Source organism: Ornithorhynchus anatinus, chromosome 3 (genome assembly GCF_004115215.2).
Source record: "Ornithorhynchus anatinus isolate Pmale09 chromosome 3, mOrnAna1.pri.v4, whole genome shotgun sequence".
NCBI classification, from domain to species: domain Eukaryota; kingdom Metazoa; phylum Chordata; class Mammalia; order Monotremata; family Ornithorhynchidae; genus Ornithorhynchus; species Ornithorhynchus anatinus.
The window spans coordinates 31,325,859-31,340,754 of NC_041730.1; the positions used below are offsets into that span (position 1 = coordinate 31,325,859).

General features: G+C 42.4%; 1 protein-coding gene across 3 annotated transcripts in view; it reads left to right on the forward strand.

The window, feature by feature from the left end:
* The window catches only part of SHANK2 (SH3 and multiple ankyrin repeat domains 2), a 717,042-nt gene that overhangs the window by 35,840 nt on the left and 666,306 nt on the right, over positions 1-14,896 (forward strand). For all 3 annotated transcript variants that reach the window (XM_039911444.1, XM_039911445.1, XM_039911446.1), the window contains exon 2: positions 2,426-2,519. The gene's annotated coding sequence lies outside the window, so the exon portion shown is untranslated. The remainder of the gene's footprint in view (positions 1-2,425; positions 2,520-14,896) is intronic.

Genomic DNA, 14,896 nt, shown 5'->3' on the forward strand with positions numbered 1-14,896 from the left:
CTAAAATATAACAGCACATGAAGAATCAAAGGCAATTGTTATGAATGGGGTCAGATTGAAGCTTCACTGGACTGGATCTAGTAGAAATCAAGTGATGCTTTCCTCCCTTTTTTTTCCTCCCATCTCTCCTTATTTCCGGGTTACTTCGTACCCTCCCGTATATGCCAGGGACACCTGTGGGCCTTTGGTTTCTGCGGTCTTGTTCCCTTTCCTAATGTTGCTGCGACTATTGTTTTTCAGTGAAGAGAGAATAAGGAGAAGATGTTATTCGGGTGGATGCAAATGAGGGGCAGAAAATGGGAAAATAAGGGAGGGTAGGTTTCTCTTTTGTCCAAAGCTTATATAGAGCAACATGTAAAAAGTAACTCATAATATTTAATATATCTTATTAAGGAAAAATTGAATAATTGTAATTATTGTGTTTACTATGTGCCAGACACTGTGGTAATTTACTAATTACTGGGATGGATATAAACAAATCAGGTTGGACACAGTCCCTGTCCCACATGGAACTCACAGTCTCAATCCCCATTTTACAGATGAGATAACTGAGGCTCTGAGAAGTGAAGTGATTTTCCCAAGGTCACAAAGCAGAAAAGTGGTGAACCCATGATCTTCTGACTCTCAGGCCCATGCTCAATAACTGTCTTCGAAATAGGCAGGCATTTTTTATGCGTAAAGGAGATCCATTTCAATTAAAAATCTGAATATTGTTGGTCTTTGGTAAGTTGATCCATCAATGTACTGTTCCTTTGCTGTTTCGACTTCTGTGGATAAATTAGTCGGATTTAGAAACTTTTTCAAAATGTCTTCAAATGAAATAAATAGATGAAAAGGAAGTAAAATTACCTAACTCATTATGGGAAAATGGCTTGCATTTAGAAAAGCCAATCAGTGCTTTAAAGCCAGATTCCACCCTCTTCCTTTCTTTTCCCCAATTTGGTATTTTTTAATTGCAGGTAAATGAAATTCTCTCCCCCCCCCCCCCCAATTCCAGCTTTAATGTCAGTAAGTGTACAGCCCATGAATATGTTATAGATGCCTGTGACTTAATTTGTTCAGGGAAAAGCAGATGTCTGCCGCTCTTAGCTAACAGGTACAGCTTGCGAGAAATGAAACCAAAGTTCTGCATATTACTGAATATCAGTGTAACCTTGTTCCTCCTGAATAGCATTCCCATTTTACATTTAAAGCTGAAACTTTTAAAATACTCTAAGTTTTCCAGAGTGGATTTGCATAATTTGCCTTTTAGAGCAGCAGATGCCTTGGTTTGTATCGACAATTACTCCCTTTTCATTTGTGCACCCCTGAGGACTGTGCTTGTAGTGTGCAATGATATTTTGTTGAACATTTTTTTTAAGAATTTTGACATTTAAGTCACATTTGGTATCCAAAATGCCCTATTTTTTTCTGAATAAGAGATTTATAAATGGAGCATAAATGTTTTCTGTGGGTAAAGCTACTGAAGTGAAGTTAATTTTGACTGTATGGTCACAGTGCTTAAGACCATCGTAAAATCTGCTGATATCTGTATGGATGGGTGTTTTTTGTTTATTGGTCAGAACTACTTTCCTGCCAAGGTGATACAAACAACAGTAGTTGGTGTCTTGATTTTTATGGCATTATTTGTTCCCTTCGTTTTAGCATTTTAAGAAGTATGATTTTGTTTTTAGCAAAATAATTTAGTTTGTAGATCTTCCTCCTAAATTGGCTTTTTAGCATAGTATATACATCTATATTGCTTTCCACAGCAATTAAAATTGACTTATGACTTTTTCCTCTAATGAAATGTGAGATGGCAAGTGGTAGGCTCAGATGGAAAATGGATTAAGGCTTTGTTGGAAGCCAAAGAAAGGGGAGGAAAGAGGGATAAATACAAGAAATCTCCTTATGAGATCTATAATAATAATTAATTCAATTGGTTTGTCTTTGTTGAGCATTTAACATGTGCAGAACACTATATTGAGCAGTTGGGAGAATACAGTACAACAGAGTTGGAAGACACGTTCCTTGCCTACGAAGAGCTAATTGTGTTATATGCTTACTATGTACCAAGCATCTACTTAGTCTCTACCATATTGGCTCATAGGCTAAAAACATGGTCATAAAAACAATATAAAAGTCATCTACCAGTATCTAAAAGAATAGTAATAGAGTCAGTGTTCTCAGGGAAAATTCATTTAATTCACATCTCTAGGTATTTACTGAGCAATTATTGTCTGCAAGGCACTATACTAAGCACTTGGGAAAGTACATTTTAATAGAGGAGTTGGTAGATGCAGTCCCTGCTTACAAGAAGCTTTATAAGCTACAGGAGAAGCCATTCAGAAATGGTGTGTACATAGTTGTAGAGTTTTGGTAGGAAAATATTTAGGATCTTTAGCAGTCAAGACTATACTAATATGTATGTTGTCTTCCCATTTAGCTAAGTGAAGAAATCTGCCAGATATACCATGAGGATTTCTGGAAGAATAATTCTATTATAAGACTCTTAAAACTTTTAGCCCAAGGACACCAGTGTGAGTATAATAGCTCTGTTTATAGTGTAATGATAATTTTCCTGAATGTAGTTGGATAATTGAAACATGAATGGTTGTCACTTGCTGAAGTCCTTTAGTGAATGAATGAGAGGCAGGGGAATGCTACCCATGAGCCTTCTTCCCGTAACTGAAACAGTCCAGCCTACCCATAGGGACCCCGTGGAAAAGATATGTTCTGAGTGGATGTGCTCTGAGAGTAGTTTCCTATGGCCCCCCAAAACTCTCCTTTCGAGTTACAGTACTTCTCTGGCCTCATTTTTCCTCAGGAGTTTTTTTTTTTTTTTTGAAATAAAATGGCCCTGGCACTGCCAACTCTGTCTTAGTGCCTTTAGACCAGAGCTGGGAGTCTGAACGACTTGGGATTGACTAGACCAAGGCAGCTCTTAAAATATGGCTTCCTTATGACTTTTTGCTCCCCTGCTAAGCCAGCTTAAGACTGTGGGCAGTGGAGACTGGGGACAATTTTGTCAAAATTTTTTTTTCTTTAGAAATTTACAACTGCAATGCTACCTGGGTTCTTTTCTTCTGGGCAGCAGGACCAAGGTGGACATAGGTGTGTTCTGATAGCAAACATCGATTTTGACTAATGACTAAAATGGCCCTGTTCTCCAGAACCTCTCCCTTGTTTAGTTATGGTATGTACTAATCACTTATTAGGAACCAGGCTTTGGGTCAAATGGAGTAGGCATAAAACCAGTTACATCTGACCAAGTCTCTGTCCCATATGGGGCTCACCATTATAAGAGTTAGGGAGAACAGGTATAAGTCTTATTTTACGATTGTGGAAACTGAGACACAGAAAGGTTAATGTGATATGTCTAAGGTCATAAACCAGGTCTTCTGGCTCCCATTCAGTGGCTCTCACTGTCTTTTCAGTTTGCCTTTGAACATCAACTTATCACTTATCACTTCTACCTTTGAGATACCAGAACTATGTTCTGTGATTTCCTACACTAAAAGAACAGGTTTTCCTTCCTAGTGTAACTTTGTGTAGACTAGAAGTTCAAGAAAGCCCATCACAAAAAGCTACTGGCAAATCCTAGTTGTAATAATGTTCAGGTGCCTATTTGACTTGGAACTGGTGTCCAGAGCCTGAAGTAGTAGTAAACTGGCCTTAGACCTACATTTCCCAGCATCATTTGAGAGTTAGAGTAACCAAGCTGAATAGGGCCTTTCAAATATAGGAGAGGTGACTTTTTAACCCTCTGCTTGTCTCACCTTTGATCCCTGGTGATTAGTAGGGATGAAGATCTTGCCCTAATAATAGTAATTAGGGTATTTATTAAATGTTTACTATATGTCAAACACTGGAGTAGATAGAAATTAATCAGGTTATACACAGCCCCTGTCCCATATGAGGCTCACAGTTTATGATCAGTCATTAGTATTTACTGAGCACTTACTATGTGCCGAGCACTGTACCAAGCATTTGGGAGAGTACAATGCAGCAGAATTTTCACACAGGTTTCCTGCCCACAACAACCTGGCAGTCTAGATAACATAACCTCTGAACTTTTATCTGGTTTTTAAGGAATTTTATTGAGTGTTATAATAGTATTTGTTTCATTAGAGGCCAGTGAATTTAAGAGTGTGAGTCAATTTGGAACTGGTTGAACGTTACCATCTTTCTGTTTTGGTATATTCAATGAGAGTCCTGGGAATCTATTCTAAATGTTTGTGAAATGTATGGAAGTATCCATAATTTTTCACGTTCCATTCTCCTGTTAGTCCCATCAGGCCAACTGTCATGAGGTGTTTCCTAGTCCCGGCTATTTCTCATACCTTCCTCATCAGTCACCCCATCTTTTTACTCCTCTTGCCTAACAATTTTCTCTAACCACTTCCTTTTTCCTTCCTTCCCTCACCTTTCTTTACCACCTTCTATCTCTTTCCATTGGCACTGGCTGTTTTGCCAATCTGGTCAGACTAATTTGGGCTCCATTGCTGGCATTTACTCCTCACTGACCAGCCTTAGTATCTTTGCCTGTTTCCCCTCAGGCGTTGAACAGAAAAAATGTTCCTCAGCACACCTTTACTTACTATTTGCAGAAGGCTGGACCAGGTCTAAAGGAATATTCAGAAAGATTGGGACATTGACCTAGCCTCCAGGAATTGACAGTGTACTGGGGAAATAGGTCAATATAGACCAATAAGCAATAGTTCAGAGTAGCTGTGCGTAGATTATTTTACATTGTTTTTTTCAACAAAGCAGTAAGATATAGATAAGGGGATACAAGAAGACTGAGGGAGCTGTTGAAATGGTGTGATCTGAATAGTGGGCGGCCAGTCCTCCAAATTTTGTGTGAATTGTTTAGGGAATTCAAGAAACAATGTTTTTACTACTCAAATTATCTAGGTAATCACCTACATTATAACTCTTTAGGATTATCTGTGAGAAATCAGCAAGACTCTGAACTAGTCCTAAAAGAGTTAATAAAAACATCGTTGCAGGATAGGTGTGTAACTGGGGTTCTAGCATTATGTAAACTGCATAGAATTTCATTACTGTTCATTGTTCTACATCCTCATCATAGGTATGGCCTAAAAGTTTTATCCACTATATCAGCCAATTGCAACTGGGAGGATTGGGTTTTTTCTCTTTGTTTATCCACTCTCTTTATCCAGGAATTCTTTTTCTAGTAATATTCACGGTAATATTAGTGTAATTTTCCAAATCTTGAAAGTTGTCATTAGTCATTAGATGAAGTAATTACTGATTTTTGTTTAGATGGAGTGTCATTCATTCCTTGTGTAATAGGTTTCTCATTAGAAATGTTTTAGTATTTTAAAAGCAATTTTGCTCATTTTTAAAAGAATATTAATTTTAATTAAACAGATTTGATTACTTTCTCTGGGTTGTGCACTTTGCATTAATTTTATAAGGCGTTATATGTAAAGATTGATTCCATAAGGTCTTTGGAAAGAAAAAATAATGAATATAGATTTCCTTTTTGGTATTTGTAAGTTAAAATTATTGCAGTGACTGAAAGAGAAGTTGTTATTCTAAGAGTTAATTCAAAGTATTTTTCTGATAAAGGTAAATGATTCTTTTCATTTAACAAGGGAAAGATGTGTGTTTAGCCCTCTATATTGAATTTCTAATATTTTTAGTTATGCATGTGCAAAGAGTAACAATTTTTATGCCAGTATACAATCAAATTCACTAGAATTTTGGTAAAACTTTCTCAATGAAAATAAAAATCACATTTGTTGATCTAGGTGCAAGTGGAAAATAGACACTGAGAATTTTAGGTGAAATATACAAGTTTAGGATATTTGTCGTTGGTCTAGCAGAAACGTGACTGGTAGGGCCAAGGGATTGCAGGTGGTGGTATGCAAACCACCAGCTCTAATTGAGTCCTCTGTGGAAACTCATGGGCGTGAAATCTCAGCTCTGAAGCTCATCTGTCATTCCCATGAAGAAGTTTTGCCTGGCGGAGGAGAGGGCAGAGTTAAGGCAGGAAAGGATAAATTTGAAGTGTGTGAGGACGGCTTGGTGCTTGGACTTTCACCAGCAGCGCTCAGCAGCTCGAGCATAGGAGCGTAGGAGGCGGACAGAGGAGGTGATCCAGGGCTGTGGGTTAGTGGAGCGAGAGCGGCGGAGGGAAAGGGGGGCGAGAGAGTCGAGATGAGTAGAGAGGGTGGAGTTGAGAGCGGAGACCTGATCATCGAGAGTGGGAAGTGAGGCCAGGGCGGCAAGGTGAGGAGAGATGCTTTTGGAAAGACTGATGGGATCGAGAGAGCGGAGGTCTCTGTGGGGCAGTAGCGAAGATTTGCAGGGGGAGGGAGTGTGAGAGATGAGGCAGGTGAGAAGGTTATGGTCAGAGAGAGGGATTTCAGAGTTGGTGAGGGAGGAGATAGTGCAGCGGTAGGAGATGAAGAGATCGAGGGTGTGACCGAGTCGGTGAGTGGGCGCGGTATGGTGGAGGAGGTCGGCAGAGTCGAGGAGGGATAGCAGGCAGGCAGCAGAGGAGTCACTGGGTACATCCATATGGATGTTGAAGTCTCCGAGGATCAGAGTGGGCAGAGAGAAGGAGAGAAGGAAGGTGAGAAAGGGGTCAAGGTGGTTGAAGAAGTCGGAGGTGGGACCGGGAGGGCGGTAGATGACAGCGACAAGTATCTGGAGGGGGTGGTAGAGGTGAATGATATGGGTTTCGAAGGAGGGGAAGGAGAGGGAGGGGGGAGGAGGGATAGTGCGGAAGCGGCAATGGGCATCTTCCTGCAGAAACGATCTGGGCATGTCACTCCCCTTCTTAAACAACTCCAGTGGTTGCCTATCGACCTCCGCTCCAAACAAAAACTCCTCACTCTAGGCTTCAAGGCTCTCCATCACCTTGCCCCTTCCTACCTCTCCTCCCTTCTCTCTTTCTACCGCCCACCCCGCACGCTCCGCTCCTCTGCCGCCCACCTCCTCACCGTCCCTCGGTCTCGCCTATCCCGCCGTCGACCCCTGGGTCACGTCCTCCCGTGGTCCTGGAACGCCTCACCTCCGCCAAACTGATTCTCTTTCCCTCTTCAAAACCCTACTTAAAAATCACCTCCTCCAAGAGGCGTTCCCAGACTGAGCTCCTCTTCCCCCTCTACTCCCTCTGCCATCCCCCCTTTACCTCTCCGCAGCTAAAGCCTCATTTTCCCCTTTTCCCTCTGCTCCTCCACCTCTCCCTTCCCATCCCCACAGCACTGTACTCGTCCGCTCAACTGTATATATTTTCGTTACCCTATTTATTTTGTTAATGAATTGTACATCGCCTCGATTCTATTTAGTTGCCATTGTTTTTATGAGATGTTCTTCCCCTTGACTCTGTTTATTGCCATTGTTCTTGTCTGTCCGTCTCCCCCGATTAGACTGTAAGCCCGTCAAACGGCAGGGACTGTCTCTATCTGTTGCCGACTTGTTCATCCCAAGCGCTTAGTACAGTGCTCTGCACATAGTAAGCGCTCAATAAATACTATTGAATGAATGAATGAAAGGAGGAAGCCGACGCCTCCTCCCTTACCGGTGAGTCTGGGAGGCCTCCACTGGAGAGAGCGGCGGCGGAGACCGTGTCTTCGGGAGTGAGCCACGTTTCTGAGAGGGCGAGGAGGAGGAGAGAGTGGGAGAGGAAAAGGTCATGGACGAAAGGTAGCTTACCTGTAATAGAGTGGGGGTTCCAGAGGCCACACTTGAAAGTAGCTGTGGGTGCAAGAGGGGGAGGGGGGGAAGGGCGGGGGGAGGGGAGGGTTTGGATGGGAAGGAGGTGGCGGGGCCCTGGACGGGGAGAGGGGGATGAGGGGTAGCGGTGGGACAGGAGGACTGGGATGGGGAGTGGGTGGGGAAGAGAGAAGGGGGGAGGGGGTGAGGAGGTGGTTTGGTGGGGGAGAGAGTAGGGGGAGGGGGAAGAGGGGTAGCGCTGGTAAAATGGGGGTTCTAGGGCGGGGGAGGGGAGGGGGGGAGGCAGAGGAGAGAGCGGGAAAGAGCTGAGCGAGAGAGGGGAAGGGGAAGGGGAGGATAGGAAGGGGCGGAGGGAGGAGGCGGGGAGGAGGGACATGGCGAGGCCAGAGAGGTGGGTGGCAGCACTGACAACAATAAACAGTAACAAACGAAATCGGTAATATAGCAACATGATACAGTATGATACAACACAGTAGTGTTAATATAGCAACATGATACAGTATGATACAGTAGTGTTCATAAGGGTATGATGACCAGGGTCGGGGGTAGGCTCGATTAAGGGGCGACCTGATCAAACTCAAAGTCAGGCGTCTGGTGAAGCCAGAGAGGTGTGTGGCAGCACTGACGACAATAAACAATAACAGGCGAAATCGCTAATATAGCAACATGGTACAGTAAGACACAATACAATAGTGTTAATAAGCAGGCGATGACCAGGGTCGGGGGACGACCCGACCCTACCCGATCAGACTCAGTCAAGCGGCCAGCGGCCGAGAGAGTCTCAGAGCTCATGACCAAATGTCCCTGTGGCGGCGGGGGGGGCCCTGAGGTTGTCCGGGGTGGGTTGCGGCCGTAGGCGGTGGCTAAGGTAAGGTAACATGGTGAGAACAAGGACATCGTCGCCCGGGGCGGGGGCGGGGGAGATGAATCCCCTCAAGGGGGAAGAGGGAGTGAGGGCTTCCCAAAATGGCCGCCTCAGGCGGAGTGGGGGAGCGGTTGGGGAGCACAATGTCCCAGGCCCGAGCAGGGGGACACAATGTCCCCAGAGGACAAAATGTCCCTAGGGCCGAGCAGGGGAGCACAATGTCCCCAGGGTCGAGAAGGGGAGCGCAATGTCCCCGGGCCCGAACGGGGGCAGGTGGAATGGGAGCTGGTGGCTGGGGGTCTGTGGGGGCGAAGATCCTTAGTGTCATTATTATTATCATAACATTTTAGTGGATACACTACTTTGCCTAAATAGGTGAAATGAGGTAGGGAATTGACACCACTGTACTGTTAATTCAAGAAAAAGATTGAGGAACATTTTTTTCTTTTTTACCTGATGAATCTCAAATTGACTGTCTACTTAAATGAAATTTACTGCCAACTCACGTATAGGCCAAATCAGTTGCAATTCAATTTTTTTTAATGGTATTTGCTAAGCACATACTTTGAGTAAGCACTTAACTAAGCACAGGAATAGATACAAACTAATTAGGTAGGACACATTCCATGTCCCTCGTGAAGCTCACAGTCTTAATCCCCATTTTACAGATGAGGTAACGAGGTCACAGAGAAGTCAAGTGATTTACCCGAGGTCACACAGCAGGCAAGTGTCTGACCTTGAATTAGAACCCAGGTCCTTCTGACTCCCAGGTCTGTGCTCTATTCACTAGACCATACTGCCTCTTTAAAATATTTAAACCATCTATAGCGAGTGAGTGTATGAATATAGCATGTACAGTGCTCTGCTCACAGTAAGCTCTCATTAAGTAGGATTGATTCATTCTTTTTAAAGTTGATGCTACTGTCAGTGATATAATAATAATAATGATGGTATTTAAGCACTAACTATGTGCCAAGCACTGTTCTAAGTTCTGGGGTAGATACAAGATAATCAGGTTGTCCCACATGGGGCTCACAGTCTTAATCCCCATTTTACAGATGAGGGAACTGAGGCACAGAGAATTTGTGACTTTCCCAAAGTCACACAGCAGACAAGTGGCGGAGCAGGGATTAGAACCCATGATCTCTGACTCACAAGTCCATGCTCTTTCCATTAAACCACATTGCTTCTCAGCATGGATATCCTATCCATATGAAAGTACTCAGTGTCTGACAGTATATCACACATCATATGTGTATAAAGATAGTTCCTTGCTATTGTGCTGATTCACTGCTACTATAAAGGCTGTGTATCTTTCCACAGTATCTATTTAAGGAAAGCAGTCCCCTCCTGATTGCTGCCTGGAAGGCTGGTATGTCTACCCTACATCCTGTTTTTGAGACTGTTTAAAATTTGTCTTTTCTTCCCCACTTGAGGGTTCCCCTCTGAATTTACCGAATATCAACTTATTGAGTATTCTTACATCTTCCCTTGTCTTGGGTCCTTCTAATGAAGCTGTATTTAGATAAGCATGGCTTTAAAGCTTCTGAACTGGACTTACTAACAGTAATAACCTTGTCCTGCCATTAGATCATGTGGGCTTACAGATGATGCTGGTGGAAATATTTAAGAACAATCTCACAGCCACATAAAAATCACTATATAGACATTAATAGGCACCACTAAATTTTATAGTCCTTCAATTTTATGTGAAACTTAAAGTTGTGTTTTGTCACAAGTGTTTATCTCCCTAAGCCCATATTATATACCTTCATTCTGAACCACATTGTTCAAATAATAATAATAATGCTCCTATTAGTAATAATAATCACTTCACCTTTGACTATGAGCCCCATGTGGGAGAGGAACTGTTCAACCTCATAAACTTTACCCCAGCACTTAAAACAGTGCTTGACACATAGTAGGCACTCAACAGATTGAATTTAAAAATGGTAATAATAATAATTGTGGTATTTCAGTGCTTATATGCTAAAGCACTGTATAAATGCTGGTGTAGATACAAAATAATCAAATTGGACAGGCTGTGTCGCACATGGGGCTCAGAGTCATAAATAGGAGGGAGAACAGCTATTGAACTCACATTTTTCAGATGAAGAAACTGAGACACACAGAAGTTAGTGACTTGCCCAAGGTCACATAGGCAGGCAGAGGCAGAGATGGGATTAGAACTCAGTTCCCTTGACTTCCAGACCTGTTCTTTTTCCGCTGGGCTACACTGCTTCTCAGTGTGCAAATTGATTTGTGCTATAGTTGTCGGAGGAAAAAGAGTTCTCATGCAGTGTCACAGTCCTTATATCCTTTATAGATACCAGACCAGATTAAGACCTTGCTCAACAGTGTGGGAAAAGTTTGTAAGATTTTGGGGGAGCAAGGGAAATTGCTGCAGTTTTTCATTACCAAAAAAAACAACTAGTATACTTTTGTGTGCATATAAAATATTCATTCATTCAATCATATTTTTTGAGTGCTATTATGTGGAGAGCACTGTACTAAGCACTTGGAATGTACAATTGGGCAATAGATAGACAATCCCTGCCCAAAACAGGCTCACAGTCTAAATGGAGGAGACAGAAAACAAAACAAGTAGTCAGGCATCATTGCCATCAAGATAAATAAAATCATAGATATATACACATCATTAATAAAATAGAGTAATAATATATACAAATATGCACAAATTCTGTGGGGAGGGGAAGGGGGAAGAGCAGAGGCGGGGAGTAGGGGCAATGGGGAGGGAAAGAGGGGCAGAAGGAAAGGGAGGGCTCAGTCTGGAAAGGCCTCCTGGAGGAGGTGAGCTCTCAGTAAGACTTTGAAGAGAGGAAGAGAGTTAGTTTGGCAGATATGAGGAGGGAGGGCATTCCAAGTCAGTGGTAGGACATGGGCCAGGGGTCGACGGTGGGACAGCCAAGAATGAGGGATCGTGAGGAGGTTAGCGGCAGAGGAGTGGAGTGTACGGGGTGGGCTGTAGAAGGGGAGAAGGGAGGTAAGGTAGGAAGGGGCAAGGTGATGGAGAGCTTTGAAGCCAAGAGTAAGGAGTTTTTGCTTCATGTGATGGTTGATAAGCAACCACTGGAGATTTTTGAGGAGGGGAATGACAGGCCCAGAGCGTTTCTGTAGAAAGATGATCCGGGCAGCGGAGTGAAGTGTAGACTAGAGCGGGGAGAGACAGGAGGATGGGAGATCATAGAGGAGGCTAATACAATAATCCAGTCGGGATATTATGAGAGCTTATACCAGAAAGATATCAGTTTGAATGGAGAGGAAGGGGTGAATCTTGGCGATGTTGTGAAGGTGAGACCGGCAGGGTTTGGTGACAGATTGGATGTGTGGAGAGAATGAGAGAGCAGAGTCAAGGATGACACCAAGGTTGGGGGACTGTGAGATGGGAAGGATGGTAGTGCCATCCACAGTGACAGGGAAGTCAGGAAGAGGACAGGGTTTGGAAGGGAAGATAAGGATGTATATGTATATATAAATGTATACTAAGATAAAGTATTTTGGTAGTGGGAGAATTTATTATGAGCTGAATGAAAATATACTATATCCTTTCAGTGGGAGACTATTGGACATATTAAGTGGACCTTTCATTTGTTGGAAATGAAATATTTGTTACCTGGGGGATGTTGTAATATTTCCATTTTAAATGTCTCCTAGAAAATGTGGAAAATGACAAAGGTACGTCAACTTCCCTCAGTTTTGTGGAAGAATAACTCAACTTCAGACTGTAAATTCTTTGTGGGCAAGGAATGTTTCTACCAACTCTGGTGTGTGGTACTCTTCCAAGTACCCAGTAGAGTGCTCTGTGCTCAATAAATACCTTTGATTGATTCAACCAAAATTTCTAACCCAAACAATAAATAGGCCTATCTGATAATGGCAGTCATTATAAGAGTGAACGTGGTAAGGCAACCTCTTCATTACAAATAGCTTAGAGATCTACTTGAAGCAAAACAGTTACTGCACTTCTTGCAGGATCTCATGACCCAAGCAGCAGGAATTTTACAGAAATCAGCACCTCAACATAGAAGCCCAACCCAGAGTCAAAAGGACCTGGGTTCTAGACCCAGCTTTGCCACTTGCCCATTGTGTGGTCTTGGACAAATCACTTCTCTATGCCTCATTTACCTCATCCGTAAAATGGGGATTGAGACTGTGAGCCCCATGTGGATTGTGTCCAACCTGATTCCATTGTATGTACCCCAGCACTTAGAACAGTGCTTGGCACATAGTAAGTGCTTAACAAATACCATTTAAAAAAAAAAGAAAAATAACAGGCATGACCGGTAATGGGGTTTGACCTAATGGAGTGTGACCTAGTGTAACGAGCTCAGGACTGGAAGTCAGGAGGCCCAGGTTCTAGTTCTACTTCTGCCACTCACCTGCTCTGTGTCCTTGGACAAGTTGCTTAGTCTGTCTGGTCCTCAGTTTCCTCATCTATAAAATGGGGATTAAAACAAAATATGAATTTCTTGTGACGAGACTGTGTTTTATCTGATAACTTTGTGGGCTTAGCACATAGTAAGCACTTAAATGTCATAATTTGTTTTATTATTATTATCATTTAATATATTATTCAAGGCTATGCAGGTTGCCAAAATATCAAGAACATCACTGCCTTACTAGACATTATATGGCCCCATACTTGTTGTCATGGGACCTATAAAGGGTGAATGGCTGCAGCTTCATGACCAAGAAAGAGGGAATTCTGAAGAACCACAACAGCATTTCAGTATTCCCAACCCAACCTCCTATCATTCAAAGACATGGTAGTTGTTCCAACTATTGAAGAAATCACCACAGCAGTCAGAGCCATGAAAACTAACAAAAACACCATGACCCAGTGGTCTACTGACAATAAGGCCTTAGAGGGAAGTTAGACTTTTTTAAAAAAAACAAAACCAAAAAACCCCAAATATCACCCACAAGCTGGACATTTGAAGAATTTCAATTTTACTGACATTTAGGCAGTGATAATAATTGTGGTAATTAAGTTCTTACTAGGTGCCAAGCACAGTTCTAAGTACTAGAGTACATAAAAGGTGATTAGGTTGGACACAGTCTATGACCTACGTGGGGCTCACCATCTTAATCTCCATTTTACAGATGAAGGAACTGAGGCACAGAGAAGTTAAGTGATTTGCCCAAGGTCACAGAGTGGACAAGTGGCAGAGCTGGGATTAAAATCCACGTCCTCTGACTCCCAAGCCTGGGCTGTTGCCACTAGGCCTTGCAGTATTGACTAGAACAAAGAACCAGAATACCTTAGGATTAAATAATGATAACTACCAGGAAAACAATTTGAGTTTCTGAAGGTGAATTCTCAACTGGACCAGCCAGTGAGAAGGCCTTTTCTGAAGTGGGTGGACATTTGGAAAGGAATATGTTGGGTTTTTTTGTTTTTTTTTTTAAAGAAAAAAGCTACTAGAAAAAAATCACACTTGCCATTACAGGGTAAAGGATGACTTCTTTGGAAATGGAGGGTGCTTGTGAAGAAAATTCTCTCTTTATATAGCATTTGTAAATCACTCATTCTGGGTCAAACACTGTTCTAAGTTCTGGGGTAGATACAAGTTAATTAGGTCAGGCACAGTTTCTGTTCTGCATAGGGCTCACAGTCTAAAAACAAGGGAGAACAGGTATTAAATCCTCATTTTTCAATTGAGGAAACTGAGGTACTGAGAAGTTAAGTGACTTGCCCAAGGTCACACAGCAAGCAATTGGCAGAGCTGGGAATAGAACCCTGGTCCTCTGACTCCCAGGACCATTCCCTTTCCACTAGGCCATGCTGCTTCTCTTACATCCATGTTTTCAAAGAACACATTTCTCCACCCTATTTGCCTTCCTTTCTGTGTCACCTGTACACTTTAGTATATACCCTACAGCGCTTATACTCTGTTGCATCCTCTCTCTGTAATTTATTTTAATGCCAATCTCCCCGACTAGATTATAAGGTCCTTGAAAATAGGCAAAATGTATTTCAACTCTATTGTATCGTACTCTCCCAAGCACTTGCTACGTGCTCTACACCCAGTAAACATTCAATAACCATGATTGATAGATTACTGCATTTAGAGAATGGTACTTCCTTTTATAGCTTCCTTTTAGAAAACTAGGGTGCTTTAAGAGATTACAATAGTTAAGCAAAATGTTAGTTTGTGAACAAGTAATTATATCTTTCCCCTACCTGAAATTGTATGTGGTTTAGGATAGTTGTGAAATGCAAAGTTGTACTAATCACTGAGGTTGAACATACCATTATGTCTGTTTTGCTGTGAATCATGTTAACATCAAAATGAGTCTTTGAAAATAGGGAGTGGC